The sequence below is a fragment of the Xiphophorus couchianus genome, chromosome 18 (assembly GCF_001444195.1).
Source record: "Xiphophorus couchianus chromosome 18, X_couchianus-1.0, whole genome shotgun sequence".
NCBI classification, from domain to species: domain Eukaryota; kingdom Metazoa; phylum Chordata; class Actinopteri; order Cyprinodontiformes; family Poeciliidae; genus Xiphophorus; species Xiphophorus couchianus.
The window spans coordinates 13,522,758-13,533,611 of NC_040245.1; positions in this window are offsets into that span (position 1 = coordinate 13,522,758).

A 10,854-nucleotide genomic window follows, 5' to 3' on the forward strand; every position below is an offset into this window, starting at 1 on the left:
ATGGAGATTTGGTGGGAAATAAGGGGCAATTTTTGTCAATTTTGGGAAAAGTGACAAGTACCACTTTATTACTGTCATCAGGAAATGCTTAGAGATGCCTCCATGAATGTTGTGAGAGTTCCTTCCACTCATTCTCTAATGCTATGCAAGGAAACCATGCAGCAAAGTACAGCTCATTTCAACTTAAAAAGCAATATCTTTGAGTCAACATGCCTAGCAAAAATTTTTACTGATAGGCAGACCTCTGTTTATGTTTTTTTATTTATTTATTTATTTTTAAACTAAATTCCATGCATCGATCTTTGATTAGAATTCATGTTTAGGTTCTGAACTGTGTTCTGGAAATGTAATTTGTTGTACTTGTTATCTTTTAACATTACCGCCACAAACACTGGAATATGTTTTTTATCAAAATTTTATGTTGAGGATTTTATTTAATTTTTTTTATAAACATAAATTTGATATATCTGCTTTTGAGGTAGGGCATGTGCTGGAATTCAGCCATCTTTACATAGATAATAATAAATAAAATCCCATTTAGCTGTCTGCATACATATGTCACCATATGGGTAACATATCCACTTCTATGTTATTTAATCCCAGAATAATTACTGCTGTTTGACAAAAGTTTCAGATGTTTGGTAGAAAGCAATAGTGAACAAATTGCATCATGAAGACCAATGAACACAGCAGGCAGGGCAGTGACAGGTTTTGGTTGTGATGAAGTTTAAAATAAGATCCCAAAGTTTGAACATGTTACACAGCGCTGTTCAAGCTGTTATTTAAAAGTTGAAAGATGCACACCTGCAAGCTTATTGATACACAATAAACATTTTTTTACTGTGCCTACACTTTCTCAGACCCCAATTTAATATGTTGTGCAGGGAAAATTCTACTAATTGAGTGTACCTTTTGAAGAGGAATTTGGGAAGATATAGTCATAATGTAGTTTTCATTTTCATCTTACACAGACACTGAAGTGGAAAGAGTCTGGTCTCAGAATTGAGAGGCTTCCACAGATGGAGTGTTCTCCCCTGTAGTGAAGAGCAACAGACCAAATCAGAGTCATCTAAAATAATGCGTTACAACCCACTGTCATTTTCTTCATCTGTTTCACTTTCTCTCTAATAAACAATAAATGAACAAAGGTCATGCAAACAAATTACAATTCAGTTTTACTTACTGTGCCTGCTTGGTGAGAGAGATATGAACATCCAAAAACACAGAGGTAAGAGAACTAGATCAAAACACTATAAATAATTCAACAGGGTTTTCTCAGGATTTTAAAAGGTTTAACGTTTTATGAAAATGTCTTAGCTATTCCCAGACTGTCCATACAAAGTTTTACATGATATTTGGAAAATGATATACATTTCTGTGTTCATTGTGTTTCTTTTGCTGATTTAAAATGGTACATGGCCGGTACATGTATTATGCTTTATCAAGTCCAGAGGATCCCAAAGCACTTCTCATTACATTCAGTAATTTACCAATTCACACGCTGATGGTGGCAAGCTACTGGATAGTAGTCACAGCTGCCCTGGGGTAGTCTGACTGAGGCAAGGCTGTCATGCACTGGCACCACCAGGCCCTTTGACCACCACCAGGAGGTAAAGCATGTACACAGACCCAGATTTTTACATGTCAGTTGTCAGTTGTCCCGTCAACAGAATCCCAAATCAAAGTTGTGGAGCTCTGCAGTTTCTCAAAACTTATCACAGGCTTTTTTTTTTAGCCCTTTTCTGATTTGAGTTCAGCAAGCAATAAGCATGTAACTGACTATGAATCAGTTTGTCCTTTCACATGAAACAAGTTGATCTGTTGACATTGGGGAGTTTTGTGCACTTTAGGCTAAGCAGTTCCCATTATGAAAGAAAGGGGTACGGTTTAGAATGCAACCCTGAGTAATGCAAGACGCGTGGGATATTTTCCGAGGGAAAATTGTTCTCACAACTTTTCAAATGAGTGTTTTAAAAACAAGCAGCTGTATTTTTTTAGCTCCCCAAAGTTCTGTATGCAATATTTATTATTTTGATTTTTTTTTTTTATTTTCAATGCATGCTGTGCAAAAAACATTAAATCCAACTTTGTCGCTGTAGACAGAAAGTGCATTTCTGGATGAGGCACACCTAGAGTGAAACACTCTGAGATGTTAACCGGTGGGTATTGATTTGATTTATCTCTTGTTGCCAATTTTAGAACATCGGAAAATTGCTGCAAGCTTAAAAGTTAGAGTGAATGCTCTTCACTGCTGGAGCTACTCAAATAATTATGTGAGAAAATATATGGAAAACAATACATACTGGATCCCACACCCCAAGTGAGACTCACATGAAGAACTTTGTTCTATATTCTATGGGAACTTTTGCTGCTGATGAGATTTTCTTTTTGTTTTCGCATGGTTTGACCAAGCTTTATTTGGTAAAATTTAAGAATTTTCAAGAGCTTCTTTTCATACCATCATCAAAAATAGTTGACTAATTGCCTTCCTTACTAGGTATAGTGTTTAAGTTAGTTCATAACAAAACGTAAGCTAAATATCTGTTTGAAAACTTTGTTGATACTTTTTGGCTCTAGTGTGCAAATTCTGTGATTGTACAAATAGGGTATCTTACTTAAGTGCCTACATTGTGTAAAATGCTTCATAAGTTTACAGGCTTTCACACCTTCTTGCATTCTGGGTTTGTTGGGGTTTTATTGTGAGCGTCACTGAAAGGTTGTTCATATGTAGTGGACACAGAGAGACAGACTGAGGCTCTTAAAATAATTGGATCCATGTGAGCTTCCAAACCTGTCTTGCCAGATTTTAAGAGTTTTGTTGACATTCTTGAAATTTTAGCAGTTGTCCACAGAATCACAAACTACATCAAATACACCTATTTGTTGTTTGTTTGACTTTGGTTACAGATGCATGTGAGAACAACAACAAATTAAGATAATTTACTGTTGATGTCACAGTGTGATACAGTGAAGTTGTTGCATGTTTGTGTTTTATCTGGTTTAATTTGCATTATTGTAATCTGAAATGTGCATTTTTCCCTTCTTAAGTCACCTTGCTGATTATCCATAAATTAAAGACACCTGGTGGCTTGAGTAAACCACCAGCAGGCTGGCAAAGAAAAGAGAGTTTTATATTCTACCTCTGGACTAAGTATCTAGAGCTTGCCAAACCTTTTTGACCCCTGCCAGCCCATAAGTTCTTGTGCTCTCTTTCTTTTAGGAGATGCCTACAAAAGGAGTAAAAAATGAAGGAAAACGCTCTAGAGATCTGGGGCAGTATTCTCAGAGATTCTCAGAGCATTTCCATCTTAGATTAAAAGTTCCTGCCAATGGAGTCCTAGCTTAAGAGTGATTCAGGCAGCTGCTGAAAGTGACTGTGAGCGAGGAGTTTGCAGAAATTCCTATCTTAGTGAGGAGATGTGGTTGAACATGTTGTTAAGTGTGATGCTAACTTCCAAGCACTGTAATTGGTTGACACACAAAACAAAATAAGACAATAAAAAAAAATACTCCCAGTAATCAATTGAAAGAAATTAACATCACAGAACAGAGCAAAGAGTAAGATGAAACTCTCTTAAAGCGATGTAAAGACTTATTGCTAGTTGTCACACACACACACACACACACACACACACACACACACACCCACACTAATTACTACTTTGGCACCAAAGCGTGACAGTCATTTATTAGCTTTTAATTTTACCCAATATTATTAATAATAATCAAAATCTCATTTAAAATCAGTCAAACATTTTTTTTTTACAAATCTCTGTTGCTATTTGTTTTGGGAATTAATCCCTCTCCCAATCAACTTTTATAAAATATGAATGCGTTAATGACACCGTGAGTGTACTTCTCTTCATAAACACTTTCAACCCTTCCAACAGCAGACTATACACTATAAACAGTCAAAACTGTTACAGAGTATTTCTAGGGTGGCTACAAATTGAAGGAGGATTTGTTTGAAAACATCCTAGCTATTAACGAAAATCTATGACGTTGCATGAAAATATAGTAGTGTAGGAGATCAATACAAATCTTATGGGATCAAATGTTTCTTCTTTGTCTACTGCACCACAATTGAGCATTCCCAGTGATTTTGGTCACCTGGAATCTTTTGAGTTTGGAGGTATTTTATTTATATATTTTGACTGACTGGAATGTGTTCATTGTCCCTTAATAATAATTATTATAATAATTTTTACTTTATTCATCCCAGCAGGGAAATTATTTCGCAGTTACAGCACACGACAGGAGCTGTGTCTGCAGGCAGCCAGCTGAGCCGGGGCAATTTTTTTGAAGGCGGACATGTGGCAGAGGTCGTCAGGACCGGGAGTCGAACCCGCGACGTCCGCAGTCTAAGGCCTCCAAACGTGGGGCGTGCTAACCCGCTGCGCCACCACAGCACGCCCTTTTTTAAAATTTTTAAAAAAAATAATTTTTAGTTGCAGTTACAGCACACAACAGGAGCTGTGTCTGCAGGCAGCCAGCTGAGCCGGCGCCATTTTCTCCCCAATGAAACAACACGTTCTATAGCAAATGTCTAAATGTCTTGCTCTGCCCTAACCCATTCTGGAAGTGAACAAGTTGGGGTTCTGAAATAATATATACTATTCTAAACTCTGCAACACTTAATATAATCTAAAAAACATTACATTGTTCCTCTCCAACACATTCAAATAATCAGGACACATTCAAAATGAACCGGTAACTGTATTTTGTACGTGACTGAAATCATCAGAGGCAGAGATATGGCACACTCTGCAGCAAATCTGAAGGGGTACTCAAAGACATTATAAATCACTGGAAAACTGACAAAAAAACTAGAAACTACTTTCTGCTTAAAAGAAAATAAAGCACTTTTAAAAAATAGAGGGACAGATGGAGCAAAGTTGAAAGCACAGCAAACAATGTCCAATAACAGGGAAAAAAGGACACTGCCACAAAAGAAGGCATTTCTGGAGTGAGCGAGTGCTTCCAGCTGTAATCAGATTCTCCAGGTTTAAGCCTTTTCAGATAGGTGTTGTGGGATAAGCACCATGCTTCTATAACTATGCAAGCCTACAAAGACAGACATGAGCATACGCTACAGTATATGACACACTTTGATGATGAAGATGAATCATTTTGAATGTCATCTAAAAAAGTATCAGAGCTGTATGTCAACAAGAAACATAAGACGGCACCTATGTGAATATAAATTAAAAATGAAGATGCTGTTTCCGTTTAGCAATATTCGTAAAAATCTAACCACAAGACATATATGAATAGAAAGCAGAGCGTATAATAGAGGTGGTAGTATTAAGTCATATTAGATGACATGCAAACCTTTGCACCAACTCTTAATTTGGATATTTATAGCATAATCAATCCAATTTAGATTGGGATATGCCATTATCTATCAGTCTTAAATATGGAGCAAACAGCACATTTCACTAAAGAAAGATCCTGTCATGTTTACATATGGACATGTGGATCAATGATGAAAACCAAAAATATCAAGCATTTTCATTAACATCTGAAAGTTTGTCTTCATTATTCTTGCGTAATTATATATAGATTTGCAATAATCCGTCTATATTTGTAGAGCTGAACTCGCATGTCATTACAGGACATTAAAAAGAAATCATTTTTCTTGAGCCCCTATAGAAAGAGATGGCACGTGGTGTGCTGTTGAACTGAACAAGGAGAATCCGCAGAGAGTTTTACAAAGAGTTGTTTGGTATTCTGATGAATTAAATCATGGCTACATTACTTTATATGCCATTGCTATTTTATTTTCAAATATCTGTTTGAAAAAAGCAGAGGCACAGGCACTATCCAGTCTTTTTTTTTTTTTTTACATCAGAGTGGAATGACAGCACACACAGATCTTAAGATAAGATTCAGTTTTATCATCAAAGAAGCACATTTTTGCAGTTTTGCTTTAATGTTTTAAGGTTTGCAATGCTATGATGCCTGCCAGATATGTACCTAATGCTTTAAGAGATTGTTTGTCAAAATTATGTCTTTCTTTAATTTTTCAATTAAGCAATTAATTATAACTATTTTACTTGCAGGCAGGCAATTACTAATGTGGAAATATTTATGATAAAATATTTATTACTCCAAAAGGTAAAGTGTATTTATGCATTTATATGCATTATCTCAATATTATGTAGTATACATAATATACAGTACATCTAGAAAAAAAATAAGATATTTTTTAATTCAATACTATGGTAGCCATGTTAATGTCACATCTTTGGCCAATGCTCTCATCCAGATTAACATTTAAATTCGTGTGTAGTGTCAGAGCTCACATCCATCATATATACCTTCTTATTCTTGTAGGGTCGCTGGTGCAATGCATTTTCTTTTAGCAAACATGTTGCCAAAATGTTTTAAAGTTAAAAATGCTGATAAGCATTTTATTATTTGCTCCCTTTGCTAATTTACAAAATCAACTGCTTTTTGCACTTTCAAACTGGAATAAAATTGCATGAGGTTTCTGCTTCCAGTCATATAGGAAGTTCTCAAAATGTTATCACTGCACTTTTCATTCCAGTAGTTTCTGATGGAGGTGTCTCCATCCTCATCTTCTTCTGGCATGCACATTCACGCGCACCCCCACACACACAATAACAGCAGTAAAGATGTTGGATGTCTCCTCCTTTTGCTCGATTTTTTTTTCTGATTGAGAAAAAATCAGCGTGATTGAACAGCTCATCTTCTTGTTTGCTAGGGATAATTATCTCTACACCATAGTTTATATGGTCAAATCTACCTTGCAAATAACTATAGGATCTCCACTGAAGGCAGACAAAATGCCCCTGCCATTTTTTGCCTGAGAACTATCACATTAAATCATAAATGCAGTATCCTTAGAGTTTACACGCATTAGTGTTTTTGTTGTGGGGGTTCACAAAGTAAATTTACTAAATCTCAGAAATTATATTTTAGATTGTATTCATGCTAATGTTATATACAAATTAACAAGGAAAGATTAACCATTACATAGTAGTATTATTTCATATTACACTAATAGTTGTCAACAAATGTAATAGCGTAGGATAAAATCTAGCTGGTAAATTGTATTCATAAAAAAAGTTTAAAGCAGATATTTCCTTCTTCCTCACATTTTAAAGCAAAAAGTAGAAAGAAGATTAAAGAAAAGGAAAGATAAATGAAGAAAGAGAGAATATTCCCTAATGCACTTGATCCTCAATGTCTTCACAGGTCCAGGAGGAGCTCTGTCACATTTATGCCTTAGAAGACAAGAGCTCCCGCAGCTTCCTCTCCTGGGTTTTAAACCCCATCCCTCTCTTTGAAGATCCTTTTTTTGCAGCATCTGCTTTTTCTCCATCCCCCAACCCACTGCCACGTTGCCTCCCTGCCTCTTTTCACACTCTGATTGCATGTATCTCTCATCGGAGTCCTCTGGCTAATTGCATCATTCTAATGGTCTTTTTCATGATCACGCTCTGCGGTACATTGACGTTTCATGCAGCTTATTAATTAGAATTAGCAAGAATAGGACGGAAAAAAGTAAGAACAGAAAGTGCTGATCAGTAGTTTGAGAGCAGAAATTACAATTGTCTTTGGTTCAGTGGCTGAGACTGCAAAGTGATCAGAAAATGAGCATCAGATCCAAAAACTTTGCATCATTGCTAGCCCCTTTATTTTAATCCTACAACATCCCTGCTATAAATAACCCCACATTTTATGGTCATTACCAATAAACAGTCAGCTGCAGTGTTGCTTTAATGTCTATTGACATGTTATCTCAATTGGCTGCTGCCATTATCAGGCGCACACACACAGCAACAAGACTTGGCCCTGCTGGTGGGAGTGTAGGTGTCTCCATCCTCATCTTCTTCTGGCACGAACATTCATACACAAACACACACATGCGTACGCACGCCCGCCTGCACGCACACAAACACACACACAATAGCAGCAGTAAGAATGTTGGATGTCTCCTCCTTTTGCTGGAGGGCTTACCTCTCTCCCTCCTATCTCCATCTCCCCTTCCACTCTCAGTCACTCTGTGATGCTGCCACGTCAGTGCAATTTAACAGTTCTTTGATCCATGTCCTGAGAGTGAATGGCAACAAATTAAGCAAATTATCTGAACCACCCACGGGCCTCGGGCAGAGAAGGAGGTGGAGGAGGAGGGAGGGGCTAGGGGGTAGATGCTACAGTTGTCAAAAGGAGGGCCGAGTGCGACTTCCAAAGCTTAGGGAGGGAATGAATAAATAAATATGTATAGCAGATGTATAGTAACCAAGAAATGACCTGAATCAGGGGAGATGTGTTCTCCCCCAATGCTCTCTGAGAGAGCAAGAGCCTGGTCGAGAAGTTAGTAATAATGTTAGCTGAGAAATTTGCTTTCATACAAGCAGCTGAGAGAACGACAGATATTTAGAAACATCACCAAAAACATTTCTAATGAATTTATGCAAAATAAATTCCTGTCTCATTTTTATGGAAGACCTGGACAGTTTTTTCCTGTTGCTTCCTGACAGTGGTGTTCTACCAAAAAGCTTTCAGTGGATTAAAGAACTGGAATTCATAAAAGTTACTCTGCTATGAAAAGTGTTTGCCCCTTTTTTAGATTTCTTCTGTTTCAACAGAACACTGCCGTAACACTACACATACATAGGTCAAGTTACCAACATAATTTTATTATCACGAAAAAAAAAGAAATATATCCTGAATTAATACAAAAGCATTTTTTAATAAGGAATTCCTTTATTAAGGAAAAAAAAAATCTTAGTTGTAAATGAAAAAATAATACCCCATGCTCTCTTCTTAAACCAAGATTTCACTAGGCGGTGTTCTGTTTCATTAGCTGCACTTAGCCCTGATTACCACTGCACCTGAAGGTATCAATAAATCATTTAAACAGAAGCTCTTTGACAACATGGATAGGAAAACATTAATTAAAAAGGAGCATGTGAAAATATCTACCAAGCCCGGTAGTGGTAGTGTGATGCTCTATTGCTGCCTTAGGACCTGGACAATTTACCATTATTAATGTGAAAGGTGAGTTATTATGAATTCCTGAAGGAGAATGTCTGGCTATTAGTCTGTGACCACAGACTTGAACACTTGAGCTGTGCAGCAGGATGATGATCCAAACCGAACCAGAAAGTTTCCCTCTCCACAATTGTACAAAACCGGATTTCACCAAGATAAAATGTTCTCTGTAAAACTACAATGCAAAATGTAGAGATAGAGAAGAAGGATGTAAGGGCATGCGATTTAATGGGATTCACATCTCACCCGTCAGAGGATGACTACCGCATCAAATGACCCACAGTACAGTAGTTTCAATTTCATCGTTTTAATCTCTATGTTATGTTTAATTGGGATCAAAACAAATGTTTCCAAAATATCTTGTTCTAGTTTGAAGTTGTAGACAATGAATACTTCACCACTTTCCTTGATCTGGAAACTCCTGCATTGATTTATTTTTATATGCAAGATATTTGTTACATAATAACAACATAATCCTGTTCCAAGGATGTTCATTCAATTCTGCAGTCATTTCAGCAGAGGTTTTATGGCATCTTTATGTTCTCAGTATTCCATCTGCTGACAGAAATTGAGCTGCAACAGCTACAAACTTGTTACGCTGCTTCCAACTTCTTCTTACCAGGTGAAATAATGAAGGTGATGTAAATCCAAACGAATTTTTCATTGGCCACAAATCTGTTGCTCTAAAGGAGACAGAGTGCACTGGCAAGATGTCAATCATTCCTCACCATTACCTTTATTCCAATGCACCCACTCCTGAAATAACTTCTCCACTCCAGCCGTCACAACTGAATCGCTCTTAGTGTTCAAATCTCTTAAAGCCTCCCGCGCAATATCTATCTTTTCAGTCATCTGAATTTGGGCTAGAGGACTTGTCTTCATCTTGTGTGTTCTGGAAGAACTGGGTAAAGTGGAGCCAGGCCTTCTCTGTTCATAATGTAATTTCACAGCTCATTACAGGCAGACCTTTGCTTTCAGATGGTGTCAGCAATAATACCACATAGGTTTTAGTTGGCAGATCTGGGTCAGTTTATGCCAACCGTTTTTAACTTTTGACTGCATAAATGCTAAGAGGATTGTGTAAAAACTTCTTGCAAACTTTCCCAGTTAATGGATAATTTATCTCATTTTTCCGTGGTTGATAACAGAGCTCACCAAGATGTCTGGTTGGCTTCTTAAAAATTAAATAAAGTCAAACCAAACCAGTTATATTTTACCAATATATATATATATATGTATATATATACATAGATAGATAGATAGATAGATAGATAGATAGATAGATAGATAGATAGATAGATAGATAGAGTATGATGACTCAAAAAATGTAGTTTCCTTCTATATTGGAGAGAATAATTACTTACCACTGTATCTCGCTTTCAACTTTTTTTTATTTTATGGACAGTTACGTTTTAAAAGACTATCAAGCTAACTTTGTGAGATTGACTGCAAGTGGGGTAAAATCTCATCGTAAAAAAAATTTTCTAAGCAAAATACTCAGTTCATTAGAATTTAAATAAAGCAACATATTTGGATGTTGTCTTTGGTAAGACTATTTGAGTCTAAATCTGGACTACAATCTGAAATTGGGAAAGTCTGTATAATGCAAAGATATTCTCAAAAGGTTTTTTCTTGAACTTGGATAAATATATAAAGTGTTTTTTTGTGGCAGATAACTCATGCGCACATATATGTGTATCCTTTTTTTCTAACAGTTCACACCGTGATGAACCAATTAATGCTTGATACCACACATTACTGTAATGAGCTTAAATGAAGCAGTTTCCCAGAGCCCATACGATAAAGATCATAATGATTCAGAACGCAGGT